The sequence below is a fragment of the Pleurodeles waltl genome, chromosome 10, assembly GCF_031143425.1.
Source record: "Pleurodeles waltl isolate 20211129_DDA chromosome 10, aPleWal1.hap1.20221129, whole genome shotgun sequence".
Classification (NCBI taxonomy): domain Eukaryota; kingdom Metazoa; phylum Chordata; class Amphibia; order Caudata; family Salamandridae; genus Pleurodeles; species Pleurodeles waltl.
The window spans coordinates 1021745928-1021761527 of NC_090449.1; positions in this window are offsets into that span (position 1 = coordinate 1021745928).

The following is a 15600-nucleotide window of genomic DNA, read 5'->3' on the forward strand; positions in this document are numbered from 1 at the left end:
ATGTCCTTGAAGTGCACAGAGTCCATGCCCTTCCTGCCCTGGCTCCAGTCTCGCTACAGGGGGTTATGCAGCCCTCTGTGTATGGACAGAACACAGCCTATTCAGATGTAAGTGAGACTGTGTCTAGCTCCTGCCTCCCATCCTGCCTAAGATGGCCCATCAGGTCATACCTAAGCTCTCTTTGTGTGTGGCTGTCTAGGAGGAATACACAAAGCCCAGCTGTCCTCCGCCGCCAGCCATGTGATCAGAGAGAAACAGGAGGCACAAAATGGCTAAGGCAAGAAAATGCCAACTTTCTAAAAGTGGCATTTTCAAAAGTGCAATTTAAAATCAGACTTCAGCATAAGTTGTGATTTTAAATTGTTATTCTAGAGACACCAAACTCTAAAAAATTACCTCTTCCAGATTGTGAATTACACTTATAAGATATAATAAGGTAATTCCAATGTTATATTATGGGAGGCCTAGGCCTTGCAGTAGTGAAAAATGAATGTAAGAGTTGTTCACTACCAGGACATGTAAAACTAAAAAAATACATGTCCTACTTTTAAATACACTGCACCCTGTCATTGGGGCTACTTAGGGCCTAACTTAGGGGTGACTTATATGCACTAAAAAGGAAGGTTTGGACCGGGCAAGAGTGTTATTTTGCTAGGTTGACATAGCAGCTCCAAACTGCACACAAGGCCTGAGCCATGTTAAAAGGGCCACTTAAGGGTGCCACAATCAGTGCTGCAGGCTCACTAGAAGCATTTACTCTACAGGTCCTGGGCACATGTAGGGATTTATAAGTAAATTAAATATGTCAATTGAGGATAAGCCAGTGTTACCACGTTGTAAAGAAAGAGCGGAAGCACTTTAGCACTGCTTAGCAGTGATAAGGTACCCAGAGTCCTAAGGCTAACTAAATGGATTCAGCAGAAAAGGTAAGGAGGAAGGAAAAAAGTTTGGGGATGATGACTGCAGAAATGGACATTTCCAACAGAGGAGTAGATAGGTGCTGAGTAAAAGGACCCATGCATTATGCTATACCTCCCTAAAGGTCTCCAAATTTATCCCGAAAAAACAAAGCTAAACACATGGCTTATCATCACTGCAGAAGAAACTGCCACCACCATGAAGTCTGTTGACAGAGGGGCCCCATCAGGCTCCTGCTTCCACTATGCCTATTCCAAAGGACTACAACCAATCAGCGCCCTGCTCATATCAATTCTTCCTGCACCACTTCCAGGACCTTCCCAGTCACTTGGAAACAGGCAGCTGTCCTTCCATTGCTGAAGAAGCCCTCCATGGACCCCTTAACTCTCGTCAACTTCAGACCTATCTATTTGCATCCATTCTGGGACAAGATCTTAGAGTAAATTATCAACAGATGCCTCATCGAATACCTCAACAACCACTAAATCCTCATCACCACTCAGTCTGGCTTCAGACTCAACCACAGCATGGAAACTGTGCTCATTGTTGCAATTGATGGCAGTCACATGACTCTGGACAGAGAAGACACAGATGTCCTCATCCACCTGCACCTCTCTGCGGCATTTGCCACGGTCTCCCATCCCTTCTTCATCCAACGCCTACACGACACCGGAATCTAAGAACATGCACCCCAATGGGTCTGATCCTTTATGATTGGAAACCTGGTACCGTACACCTCAGACACCTGAAACCTGATGTGCAGAGTTCCGCAGGGATCCTCCAGAAGCCAGAGCCTCTTCAACACATACATGTTACTTTTAGGCAGCATCATCTGCTCTCACTACATCAACATCCTTTCCTAAGCCTATGACGTGCAAGTCATTCTCTCCCTCACAGACAAACCCCTAGTACCCAGATAAAGATAAATGGCTGTATGATTGAAATCACCCACTTAATGAACATTAACTGTCTTAAACTGAACATCGGCAAGACTGAAGTCATGATCTTGGGAAGAGCACTTCACTGTGGGAGCCCACCTCGTGGTCAACATAGCTAGGAATAAAACTCACCTCCACCACTCGTGCAAAAAAAACACAGGATCGTCCTAGACAGCAAACACAAAATGACCGCCCAAGTCAACACTGTCACGCCTCATACTTCCATACTCTGAAGATGGCGAGGAAGATTTCAAATTGCTCCCAGTCAGCACCCAGAAAACCATCATTCACAGCCTTGTCACAAGCAAGCTGGACTATGGGAACACTCTCTGTACCAGGATCAACAAAAAAAAACTCATCAGAAGGCTGCAGACCATTGAGAACTTGGCAGCCAGGATCACTCCCATCCCAGGATCACTCTCAACCTCCCATGGCACATTCACATGACACCACACCTGAAGGCACTCCACTAACTCCCCATACAGAAATGAGCGCAATTATATCCACATCTTCAAGGCACTACATAACACTGGCCAAGCATACCTCAACAATTGTATCTGTTTTCACAAACCTTCCAAACATCTCAGCTCAGCCGGACTCCTACTTGCACTCATCCCACGCATACAGAAAACCAGATCTGGAAGGTTTCCTACATCACACCTAAAGTATGGAACAGCCTGCCACTACACATAAGAGCCTCCTCCTCACTTCTTCAATTCTGCAAGAAGATGAAGAGCTGTTGTTTGAGTTGCCCCACTAGACCCTAGGTTTGGCTTGATTCACACCTGCTCAGTGCCAAGATACCCTCCTGAGTGATACTGCACTCTGCAAATCTGCATAATATAACCTAACATAACGTAACAAAGGACCCCATGAAAAACCTAAACATATTGCTGAAACTTTTGTGTGTACCTAATATTGGATGTGGTAAGACATGTAGCCTACATTGTAGAATGGCTAAGGAGATGTGGGAGAGAGCCATCACTAAAAAACATACTCAAAGGACTTTCGGAACTTCTGAGAAGAATGTGCTTAGAAGATGACCTCCTTTTGGGCTGCTCACCTCTGAAGTCTTTTCAACCAGTTGTCAGTGTGTTATAGGGTTTTGAAGTGAGAGAGGCATGTACAGTCTAGCAGCCAAGGCCCGCCCTTCTTAGAGTAAACTTAGCCCCGTTCAGTAATACATCATCCTCTAAGGCATTAGGGCATCAAGCTCAAAACTTGCTTGACTGCATCCTTCGTGCTCACTGTCTTCACCACTTGTGCGGCCTTAGCACTCTTTCACCGTTTGAGAGAGAGCACCAGTGTTCTTCAGTCCTAGAGGGGTGCAGGTTTACATTTGTGCTATAGCCTAATTACATCCAAAATACATCAGCAGTGCTGCTTCTCTTATAAACTGTAAATATTTATAGCATACTCCAACACTGGGCAGCAATCACAGAAGTGGGCTCCACTATTTAGGGCACATGTTTGGGATAATGTCCAGGAATTATACTTTATTTACATCAGCCTCCAGTTCACTTATCCTTGTAGTTAGTCTATGTACATGTTGTATTTAGTAACCCATGCAGCTTATCCTATGTATAACTAACTTGATTTCCCCCCTACTTGGATGGTATAGTAATTGTAATAGTAAAGTATTTGTATGTTGTTATTTACATGCAACAGGGATTTGAATTTCTTAGAGGTGACATGGATTGCTCTATGTTTTTGTATAGTACTTTATCTATTGCACTAGGAGCAGGCTTGCTTATTCATTTTGGAGGGTCCCTGCCCGAGCTACTGCCCACTTGCCCAATAGTTTCCAGCATGCCGTATCATCTATCTAGTCACAAGACTGTGATCAGATGAGTATGGGGGGCTTTTTAAGTTTGTTTATAATGTTTGCGATTTGGAAAGTGATTTTAATTGGTACTTTAATGTATTTAAGTCATGGGCTGAAGAGGTGGCAGGTTAATGGATTTGTCTTCTAAATATTTGTGAGCATGTCACATTTTAAGGACAGGCACTTGAGCACTTTATTGGAGTTTTGATGTGTTGCACAGCTTGCTCTCTGGTCTAGTCTCTAATCATCGATCGCCCATCTTATGTTTTTTCTTGAGGGTGCCACTCAAAGCCTTCATTTTTAGAGGGTTGTCAGTCTAGTGTTTAGATGCATCTGGCACCTTTATAATCAGGGTCTGTGACATGCAGTGCATCACCTGACAAGGCTGCAGCACCATGTGGAGGCCGCAAATAACAGAAGACGCACACAGAGTTACAGAGGTTATCTCGGAGTGACCACGAGCCATCACTCTGCTTTTATTTATACCCTTGGGCCGCATCCGGCCCTTGGGCTGTGAGGTGCAATACATTGCATCGTAGAGGTCGGGTGGCACTATACATCCCTCCCAACTTTTACTGAGCCAAAGAAAACTGGGTATGCATTGCTTGATAACATAACAAAAATAGGGCCTGATTTATATTTCGGTGGGGGGGGGGGTGATTTCAGCAGATGGCACATGCGTTACCGTTGTGATAGAGTAACCCCTCCGCTGAAATCTAAATCAGGCCCATAGTCTTTTAGCCTTTGGCTTGGTGCCGGATTGCGCCGGAGTTCATACCTCTGACTTCGGCTACTTTGCTCCTGGGTAGTGGTCTCGTCGTCATTCACACCCCTCGGACTCATGAAGATGGCAGGATCTCAGAACCCCGGATCATTAGCTGATTTAATTCAAATTTTCTATGATATGAAAAAAAAACATTGAACGGGCCAGGACAAGGATGGTCTGCAGTTGGAGAGTGAGGAATAAAAGTGAATTTCAGTAGGCTCTGCAGGAGTCTAAGCCTTCACTTTCAGTCCCTTCACAGGAGGCTTGGTCTTCACTTCCCAGCTGGCTCTTTTGCGCAGCTAACCAAGGTGCTCCTCTGCAAGACATTCATTCTCCCGGCAAACTGATATCTGCGCCTCTGTTTACTTCTGATCTAACACAAAACGCTGTAAAAATCTAGAACAACATTGGCTTGTGAGATTCAGACCGGATGATGAAACTATCTACAAGCAGGCCTTAAAAAACACAGGAAGATTAAGATGACACAAGCAGATGTCCTTTGCAGACAGATTCAGGAAGGCAGAAGATTTGGGGCCAGATGTATGATCACGGGCCATTGCGATTCGGTAATAGCGATTTTTAAGAAATCGCTATTACCGACTCGCAAAGGGCCATGTATCACATTTGCGAATCGGTAATAGCGATTTCTTAAAAATCGCAAATGCTATTACCGAATCGCAAATTGCGATACCGGCCCCATTCGCAGCTATGGGCCTATTGGCCCATAGCTGTGAATTATTAGCATTTCCAAAATTGTGATTTCTGAACCAGAAATCGCAAATTTGGAAATGCAAAAGGCGAGGGTGCTGGGGCCTAAGGCCCCCTCTCCTGCACCCCAATTTGTTTTTTTTTAACATGTAAGGTACACACATGCCAAAAGGGCATGTGTGCTTTACATGTTCAATTTAAAAATGCAGTTTTACTGCATTTTTAATTTTTGCACCAGGTTACCACCTGGTTGCAGATCATGGTATTTTGCATGTGCAAAATACCATTCTGCGAAAAATCGCAATTTGCGATTTTTTGCAGCATTGCTTTGCGACCTGGATTTTGCGAATCGCAAATTGCGATTCACAAAATCCAGGTCGCAACGCAAAAAATCGCAATTTTTGCGATTTCTTCTTTGTGGTCTGCGAATGCCTTTCATGCATTGCAGACCACTATTTTGCACTCGCATGGGTGGAAAGGTGAACCTGTTTGAATGTAGATTTTCCTAGTAATTTATGAAGGAAAGTCTTAATTTTATTAAAGACACAGAGGCGAGTATTATGCATTTCTTTTCTTATTTAATTAAACAGCAGCTGCAGTCAAGAATAACAACTCCCATGAGGCAACAGGAAAGGTGGCCAATGGGAAAGAAACTGTAGTCCAAATAATACACCAATCACCGATCGTATAACCCTATAATACATATCTTGACTGAGAACAGCCCTCTTTTCTTGCTGCTCGCAGTCAAGATAAGTATTTGTCCTTTATTATCTATACAGTATTTCATATGTAAAGTTTTTACTTGTAGTTTGCTTAGTGTCTATTTCATTTATTCATTTCATATGTAAAGTTTTTACTTGTAGTTTCCTTAGTGTCTATTTCATTTACGCGCGTTGCTTTGTAAGTTTTGTGCCCCGTGGTCAGTCGGCTTGTAGCCGCAGCGTCTCTCTTGCTCCAGCGCGCGCCGTTTATAGTTCGTTAAGATCGTTTTATTTTCAGCGCCACCGCCATTTTCTGCCAATCGCGCGGAACCTGTCAGCTGTTGTGGGTTTGCGCCTCACCGGTTTCGAGTGCCTTCCCGGTTTCGGTTTCGGCTGCTTTTCGTGTTTCTCTCCAGAGCCTTTCTGACGGCTGTTGAAGGGCCGTTTTTTCCATCCACACGTTTCCTGGTGTCTTGGTCTTTCCCCACCCAGGGGCGGAGTTTCGGTGCCTTCATTGACCTGAGGGGAGTTTGTTAACCCCTTCTTCACCTATTTTCTTCAGCAGTGATTTTTTCGCTCCTATTTAATTTTATAAATTTTGATACAATGGATAGTTCTCCATTTTCTCACACTGCCACAGAGGAGGAGGAAATGATTAAGGAAAATCTTAATGATTTCATCCAGTCTTCAGTACAGCAAGCAGTTTCTGCTTCTATGGATAAATTATCGAAGACTTTAGAAAATTCAGTGGTACAGTTAATGTCAAAGACGATGATGGCCCACTCTGCGGGGGAAAGCAGAGAGCGTGGAGGAATTTAAAAAAACAAAACAATGCTTTTGAACAGTGAGGATTCCTCACAAAAGGCGGAGGACGCGGTTCCTCAAAGGCCTCCCTTCAGGGAGGGGACACTTTCAAAGAACTCGTCTAAAAAATGCGCAGCAAAAACAAAACACATTACACCCATTGTAATTTCCAAGATTTTGAATTCTGATGATGAGAATGCGCATTATATTGATCAGGATTTGGATCTTTCCGACAAAGACAATGGAGACTCCGTCTCTTCTTCTCCTCCTCGCAAAAAAGCAAAAATTCAAACCCTTTCGAGTTCCAAATCCAGCAAGGTCTTTGACTCGGAGGGTGAGCTTATGTTTGACCCTAATGACATTCAGCATCCACCATCTACCGAGTGGTTGCCTGCGAATCATGTGGCAGAATACCTTACTTCCAAATTATGCGCTCCCCTGGACAAACAGGTCAGGTCAAAGCTCAGCTCGGAGTGTCCACGTCCCGCCCTGCCTTCAAAGATAGCGACTACCCCGGTCATTGATGCTGCCTTCATAACCTTCTTTTCCAAATTTGGGAAAGACCCTCAAAAGGGGGTTGACAAGGCCTGGTCTACCTGCCAGGATAAGCTCTTGGATGTGGTGGGCCCCTTAGCCCGTATTTTTGATTTGGTAGAGGCAGCCCGTTTAGAAGACGCTACTCTGGATCTCGTGGAGTTGTCATTATGGGTACAACGAGCTGTTTGCCTGTTAGGGAACGTGAACTGCGCCATAACCCACGAACGCAGGAAGGGATTGCTTCTAAAGTTAGATCCTAAGTTGGTCAGTTTGGCAACTTCGGACCCGGGAGTCAAGGCAGAAGGTTGTTTATTTGGTGAATCATTCATCAAGGAACTTAGCAAATATGTGGCCACGTTTGCTTCACTGGATAAAGCTCAACAATCCTTGAAAAAGGTGTTTTCCAATCGGGTTTTCTCCAGGGCCGGCAGAGGCAGGAATCGCTTTGCCAGCCGGTCTTACAGCAATCAAGGTTCCCGAGGCCCCTACACCACCTCTTATCAGGAATTCAAGCCTCAGCTCTATCCCCAGAAGAACCGAGGATTCAGGAGCAGGGGCGGCCGAGGCTCCCGTTTCTCTGCCCAACCCGGTAAGTTATCTTTTTACTATTCTGGTGGGAGGTCGCCTTGCTTTTTTCCTTCCAAAATGGCAGGCTCTCACGGCAGATCCTTGGGTTTTGAACACAGTTCAGGGTTATACTATAGAGCTTTATTCAGAGCCTTTTCAAGCAGTCTTTCCTCATCCGCCCCATTTTTCGTCGGAAATGGAAAACATGATTTCTACAGAAGTTCAATCTCTTCTCCAAAAACGGGCGATCGTCCCTTGTTCCTTCGATCCTTCGGGGTTCGTCAGTACAGTCTTCCTAGTACAGAAGAAAAACAAGAATATGCGGACGGTGATCAATCTCAAATCATTCAACCAATTCGTGGTTTACAGACACTTCAAGATGGAGACCATCCTCCATCTCAGGGACTCGCTTCTTCAAGGCGACTGGATGGTTCGTTTGGATCTCCAGGACACTTATCTCACAGTGCCCATGCATTCAACTTCAAGAAAGTTCTTGCAGTTCCAATGGCACGGTCAGATGTACCATTTTTCGTCCCTTCCGTTCGGACTGTCTTCCGCTCCCTGGTGTTTCACAAAACTTATGAAACCCGTTGTAGCCTCTCTCAGAGCCCAGGGAGTCAGATTAATAATCTACCTAGACGACATACTTCTTATGAACCAAAATCGCTCTCTTTTGCTTCATCACGTCCATTTAACCTCTTTGCTTCTTTCCGATCTAGGTTTTATTATAAACAACGAGAAATCTTCCCTGACCCCAGTCCAAAAAATCGAGTTCTTAGGTTTCCTAGTAGATTCCGTGTCCGCCAGTCTTCTTCTTCCTTTGGCAAAGATAAAGTCTATCAAGTCAGAAATTCTTCAAACTTTACGCAGTTCTCGTCTCACCATCAGGTCTCTGGCAAGAATTGTAGGCCTTTTTTCTTCCTCAATTCAGGCCATTTTCCCAGGCCCATTGCATTATCGAGCTCTCCAAAGATTAAAGATTCGTCATCTTCAAAGAGGGTTGGCTTATTCGGATCCAGTTATCCTAGATCTAGACTCACGAACAGAACTGCAATGGTGGATAGACCATTGAGATGCTTGGAACGGCAGGACTATCTTTGCGTCAGCCCCAGATCTTTTAGATGCAAGTCTGCTGGGTTGGGGCGCCCGGTGTGGTCCAATCTCGACTGGAGGCACATGGTCTTTAGAGGAGTCCAAGTTGCACATAAATTGTTTAGAGATGCTTGCCGGGTCCTTTGCGATAAAAAGTCTTGCAAAAGACAGGGTATGTTGTTCTATTCTGCTAAGGATGGACAACATATCAGCAGTTCGTTACATAAATCATTTAGGAGGAACAAAGTCCAAACTTTTAGCGGAATTAGCGAAAGGGTTTTGGGATTTTTGTCTTCAAAACAAAATATCAGTCCAAGCAGAATATTTACCAGGCAATCTCAATTTGGTGGCGGACTTTCGTCATTTCCAAGACTCAAGCGACTGGAAACTTCACCCCGCGTTTTCCGATCCATCTTCCGCAAATGGGGACCTTTTCACATAGATCTTTTCGCGTCCCGCCTCAACACGCAACTTCCGCAGTTCTTCAGCTGGCATCCGGATCCCGAGGCGTTAGCCTCCGATGCTTTTTCTCAGGATTGGTCGACTTCTCTCAATTATGCTTTTCCTCCTTTCATGTTGATCGCACGTCTGCTAACACAGGTGCGTCGCCAACAAGCCACGTTGGTCCTAATCGCTCCCTTTTGGCAGTCTCAAGTACGGTTTCCCACTCTTCTGGAGCTGGCAATCGAATGCCCGTTTCTTATTCCTTCCTTTCCAGCTCTTCTCTCCAGTCCCCCTTGGTCTTCCTCATCCCCTTATCCTAGACAATCTTCTAACTCTTTCAGTATGGAAAATCTCAGGGAATCCCACTCTTTCCCTTCTATTTCGTCAGAGGCTTCAAACCTCATCAGTCTTTCCTGGGCCCCGGGAACAAGAAAGGTGTATAAATCAGCTTGGTTGCTCTGGCATAGCTGGTGTCTGGGAAGACACATTGATCCCGTTACAGCAGATGTAACTTTTGTAGTCAATTTTCTTGCAGCAGAGGCTAGCAAAGGTAAGACTTATCGTACTATTAACTCATATAGGTCTGCTATATCTGCCTCACACGTCTTCAGCAATGGAAAACCAATTGGAGAGCATCCTTTGGTGTGTCGCCTGTTAAAGGGAGTAAAATTTGCTAATCCTCCTAAACCTAAATACAGTTCGTTATGGGATGTGAATGTTGTTTTTAAGTTGTTTTTGTCTTGGCCGGACAATGAGTCCCTACCTCTGAAAAAGTTGTCGGCCAAGTTAGCCATGTTATTGTGTCTCGTTTCCTTCAAACGTCTTTCTGATGTTAGAGCTTTAGACATCACAGCACGATCTTTTACTCCAACAGGTGTTCTTTTCAATATTCACAGACGGACAAAAACGGGTCTTTCCTCAGTGTTTTATCCTTATTTTCCTGAACATCCCAAATTATGTGTTGGCCAGTGCTTAAAGATTTATGAGCAACAGAGAGCCGATTTGAGGATTTCTTCTTCACCACAACTCCTGATTTCTTTCAGGAAACCGTATAAACCTGTTTCCTCTCCTACTCTAGCTCATTGAGTTAGATGGATTATGAACCTGGCAGGTGTTGATACGTCTGCTTTCGGAGCCCATTCCGCTAGGGGAGCTATGGCTTCCAAAGCCTTGTGGGCGGGTTCTCGACTGGAGGACATTCTCAGATCGGCTGACTGGTCTAATGATAATGTGTTTAGAATGTTTTACTGCAAGCCTGTACACCATGCTTCTCTAGATGTTATTGATTTGCTTTAAAATAGCATAATAAGAGCCTCCGGTCTTGTCATAAAATGTAGATTTTCCTAGTAATTTATGAAGGAAAGTCTTAATTTTATTAAAGACACGGAGGCGAGTATTATCCCGCCTCTACAAATTCTAATACTTATTATTATTTTGTTCCCTTCCAGCATCAACTTCAGCGAATCTTCAGTCTTCCGCTTAAGGACTTCAAGGTTTACCAAGCTCCTGGTTCCGCATCTCCGACGACATTCGTTTCCAAGTTTCAAGATCCAAGGATCCAACATCTGCCTCGTTCCATTTCTGGACTTTTGATTGTTGTTCAAGAACTGTTGTCAGTGTTCATGGCACTATGGGGGTCATTCTGACCCCCGCGGGCGGCGGTTGCCGCCCGCGTGGAGGGAGCCGCCATATGGCCACTCCGCGGTCGAAAGACCGCGGAGGCCATTCAGGCTTTCCCACTGGGCTGGCGGGCGACCGCCAGGAGGCCGCCCGCCAGCCCAGCGGGAAACCCCTCCCCACGAGGAAGCCGGCTCCGAATGGAGCCGGCGGAGTGGGTATGTGCGACGGGTGCAGTTTGCACCCGTCGCGTATTTCAGTGTCTGCATTGCAGACACTGAAATACACAGTGGGGCCCTCTTACGGGGGCCCCTGCAGTGCCCATGCCATTGGCATGGGCACTGCAGGGGCCCCCAGGGGCCCCGCGGCACCCCCTACCGCCATCCTGTTCCTGGCGAGCGAACCGCCAGGAACAGGATGGCGGTAGGGGGTGTCAGAATCCCCCATGGCGGCGCAGCAAGCTGCGCCGCCATGGGGGATTCCAAGGGCAGCGGAAAACCGGCGGGAGACCGCCGGTTTTCCACTTCTGACCGCGGCAAAACCGCCGCGGTCAGAATGCCCTGCGGGGCACCGCCAGCCTGTTGGCGGTGCTCCCGCCGACCCTGGCCCCGGCGGTAAGGAACCGCCGGGGTCAGAATCACCCCCTATGTATTTGTTGTTCGATTATTCCATTTACCTCTTAAGCTCGCATAAGAAAAGAGGGCTGTTCTCAGTCAAGATATGTATATAGGGTTATACGATCAGTGATTGGTGTATTATTTGGACTACAGTTTCTTTCCCATTGGCCACCTTTCCTGTTGCCTCATGGGAGTTGTTGTTCTTGACTGCAGCTGCTGTTTAATTAAATAAGAAAAGAAATGCATAATACTCGCCTCCGTGTCTTTAATAAAATTAAGACTTTCCTTCATAAATTACTAGGAAAATCTACATTCAAACAGGTTCACCTTTCCACCCATGTCCTCCCAGTACTCTATTCCATGCAATTCAAGCGATTAATTGGGCCCTTAATCATGTTTTCAACTCTTCCCTCACTTTTGGTTCGGTACCTAAATGCTGCAGACAGGTAGCAGTGATCCCTGTACACAAACAAGCATTGGCAAATCCAATAGGTCTCGCCTACGCAAGAGCTATTGGCCTTGCCAATGTGTTTTAGCCATGTTGTACACCGGGGTGGCTGTTGTTCAGCATGGCTAAAAGTTAGTTGCAAGGAGGAGAGTGGTGTGGAGTGTTGTAGAGTGGAATGGCAAAGAGTGGAATGGCAAAGAGTGGAGTAGAGTAGAGTTGTAGAGTGGAGTGGCAGAGAGTGTCATGTATTGGAGTGGCACAGTGTGTGGAGTTGCATAGAGTGGCGTTCACCGGAGTAGGACAGAGTAGACTGGACTGGTGTAGAGTGCAGTGGCGCAGAGTGTTACAGAGTATAGTGGTGTAGAGGACCGTGGCACTGAGTGATGTGGCTTGGAATTCATTGGCGTACAATGCAGCATTGTAGAATACAGTGGTGAACATTGGAGTGGCGCATAGTTGAGTGGAGTGGTGCAGAGTAGAGTGCTGCAGAGGCGTAGAATGTAGAGGCGTAGAGTAGATTGGCATAGAGTGGTGCAGAGTGGAGTGGCATAGAGTTCAGTGATGCAGAGGGCATTGGCGCAGAGTGGAGTGACCTAGAGTACAGTGGCATAGATTGCAGAGTAGAGGTGAAGGGCATAGAGTGCAGTGGCATAGAATGGTGCAGATTTGAGTAGCAGAGTGGTGCAGAGTAGAATATGGTGCTGTAGAGTGCAGTGGCATGGAGTGCAGTTGTGAAGAGTGAAATAGCGTAAAGCGGAGTAGTACAGAGTAGAGTGGCATAGAGCTCAGTGGTGGAGAGTGCAGTGTTGCAGAGTAGAGTGTCAGAGTTCAATGGTGTAGAGTGGCGAAGAGAGCAGTGGCATAGAGTACAGTGATGCAGAGTAGAGTGCAGTGGAGTAGAGAGCAGTGAGAGAGTGCAGTTGTGTAGAGTGGATTGGCATAGAATGCAGTGGTTAAGAGTAGAGTGGCACAGAGCGCAGTGGCAGTGGAGTGGTGCAGAGTGGCATACAGTTGTGTAGAGTGTAGTGGTGTAGAGTAGACTGTTTTGGATTATAGTGAAGTGGCGTAGAGTGGAGTGGTGCAGGATACAGTGCAGTTAAGTAGAGTGACAGACTGTAATGACGTAGAGTAAAGTGGTATAGAGTGAAGTGGTGCAAAGTAGTTCAGAGTGATGTACAGTGGATTGGCATAGAGTGCAGGGGCATATAGCTAAGTGTTACAGAGTTAGGTGCATTGACGTTGAGTGTATTAGCTTAAAGTGCAGTGTTGCAGAGTTGTGTACGGTACAGTTGCATAGAGTGGAGTTCTGCAGAGTAGATTTGGTGTGGCCTTTACCGAAGTGGTGTAGAGAGCAATGGTGAAGAGTGCACTGGTATAGAGTAGAGAGACTGAGGGGCATATTTATACTCCGTTTGCGCCGGAATTGCGTCGTTTTTTTTGACGCAATTTCGATGCAAAACTAACTCCATATTTATACTTTGGCGTTAGACGCGTCTAGCGCCAAAGTCCATGGAGTTAGCGTCATTTTTTAGCGTGGACACCTACTTTGCGTTAATTATATGCAAGGTAGGCGTTCCCGTCTAAAAAATCGACTCCGAGGCATGTGCGTCGGATTTATACTCCCGGGCAAAAATCACACCCGGGAGTGGGCGGGTCAAAAAAAATGACGTACGGCCGCTTTTGCGCTGTTTTTTAGCGCCTGCAAAAGGCAGGCGTTAAGGGACCTGTGGGCTCTGAAGGAGCCCAGAGGTGCCCTCCCATGCCCCCAGGGACACCCCCTGTCACCCTTGCCCACCCCAGGAGGACACCCAAGGCTGGAGGGACCCATCCCAGGGACATTAAGGTAAGTTCAGGTAAGTGTTCTTTTAAAAAAAAAATTGTGGCATAGGGGGGCCTGATTTGTGCCCCCCTACATGCCACTATGCCCAATGACCATGCCCAGGGGACAGAAGTCCCCTGGGCATGGCCATTGGGCAAGGGGGCATGACTCCTGTCTTTGCTAAGACAGGAGTCATTTCTATGGGGGTTGGGAGTGAAAAAAAAATGGCGCAAATCGGGTTGAGGCGAAAAAATTGCCTCAACCTGACTTGCCCCATTTCTTGACGCCCAAGCCCCATATCCCCCTACGCCGGCGCTGCCTGGTGTATGTCGTTTTTTTTAACGCACACCAGACGGCGCCGGCGGCTAACGCCGGCTAACGTCATTCAATAAATACGGCGCCCGCATGGCGCTTCAGAATGGCGTTAGCCGGCGCTAATTTTTTTGACGCAAAACTGCGTTAGCGCAGTTTTGCGTCAAAAAGTATAAATATGGGCCTAAGAGTGCATTGGCTTAGAGTAGAGTGGTACAAGTTAGAGTAGAGAGGCATAGCTTAAAGTGGTGTAGATTGAAGTGGTGCAGAGTTCAGTGGCGTGGAGCGGTGTAAAGTGGAGTGGTGCAGAATAGATTGATGTGGTGTGGAGTGGTGCTGAGCAGAGTGGAGTGACGTAGAGTGGAATGTTCATGGTGTGGTGGCACACTGCCATTACAGACAACGCATTTTCAACACATTTTCAATTGCAATGGCTATTACAATTTTACTAATTGAATTTATAATTACATTTGCACAGACATACAGTTTTACTAATAAAACTATACAGTGCACATATGAAAATGTGTGGCAATTGCATTACCTATTGTAATCAATTGTTTTGATCATAATAAAGTATTTTGTTTCCAACACACTTCAGAAATAACAAAATGTGCTTGAATTATTGTGCCGTTCATGCTATTGTGATTAGTTCTCTGTGCCTTGAATTATTGTGAATTACTGTGCCGTTCATGTTATTGTGACTCGTTTTTTGTGCCCTGTATTAGTGTGCCGTTCAACCCTCAGTTTCTCCTTCTGTGCCTTTTTCCATTTTTTTCGGCCGTTTTTTGCCCCTTGTGCGCTCCCCTTGCCGCCGGCTCTCTCCGAGCCGCTTTCCCCGCCGCTGCCTCCCTGCGGCCCCACCCCCCTCGCGCCCCCATTCGTCGCTCCCTCCTGCCTCCCAGCTGCTCCTCCCTCCCCCCTCCCTTCTTAATGGCGGTCGCTGCGCATCGAGGGTGAGCGATCTCTGACCCGATTTTGGTCAGGAGACCGCTCCCCCACGTCCGCAGCACCACCAAGCTGTTCCCCTGTTCTTGACCCTGCATGCGCTGCCAATCGCGTGTTCGAGGCCCTCCTCCACCCGCAGGCATCCACCTGCGCCTCATCCCTGGTGTCTAGTGGGCTCTGGTAAGCGTCACTAGACTTGTGCTTTGTGCTGTTTTAAGTGATTGTGACTTGTTCCCTGTGCCTTGAATTATTGTGCCGTTCATGCTATTGTGACTTGTTCTCTGTGCCTTGAATTACTGTGAATTACTGTGCCGTTCATGCCGTTCATGCTATTGTGACTTGTTCTCTGTGCCTTGAATAATTGTGAATTACTGTGCCGTTCATGCTGTTCATGTTATTGTGACTCGTTTTTTGTGCCCTGTATTAGTGTGCCGTTCACCCCTCAGTTTCTCCTTCTGTGCCTTTTTCCAGTTTTTTCCGCCGCTTTTCACCCCTTGTGTGCTCCCCTTGCCGCCGGCTCTCTCTGAGCCGCTTTCCCCGCC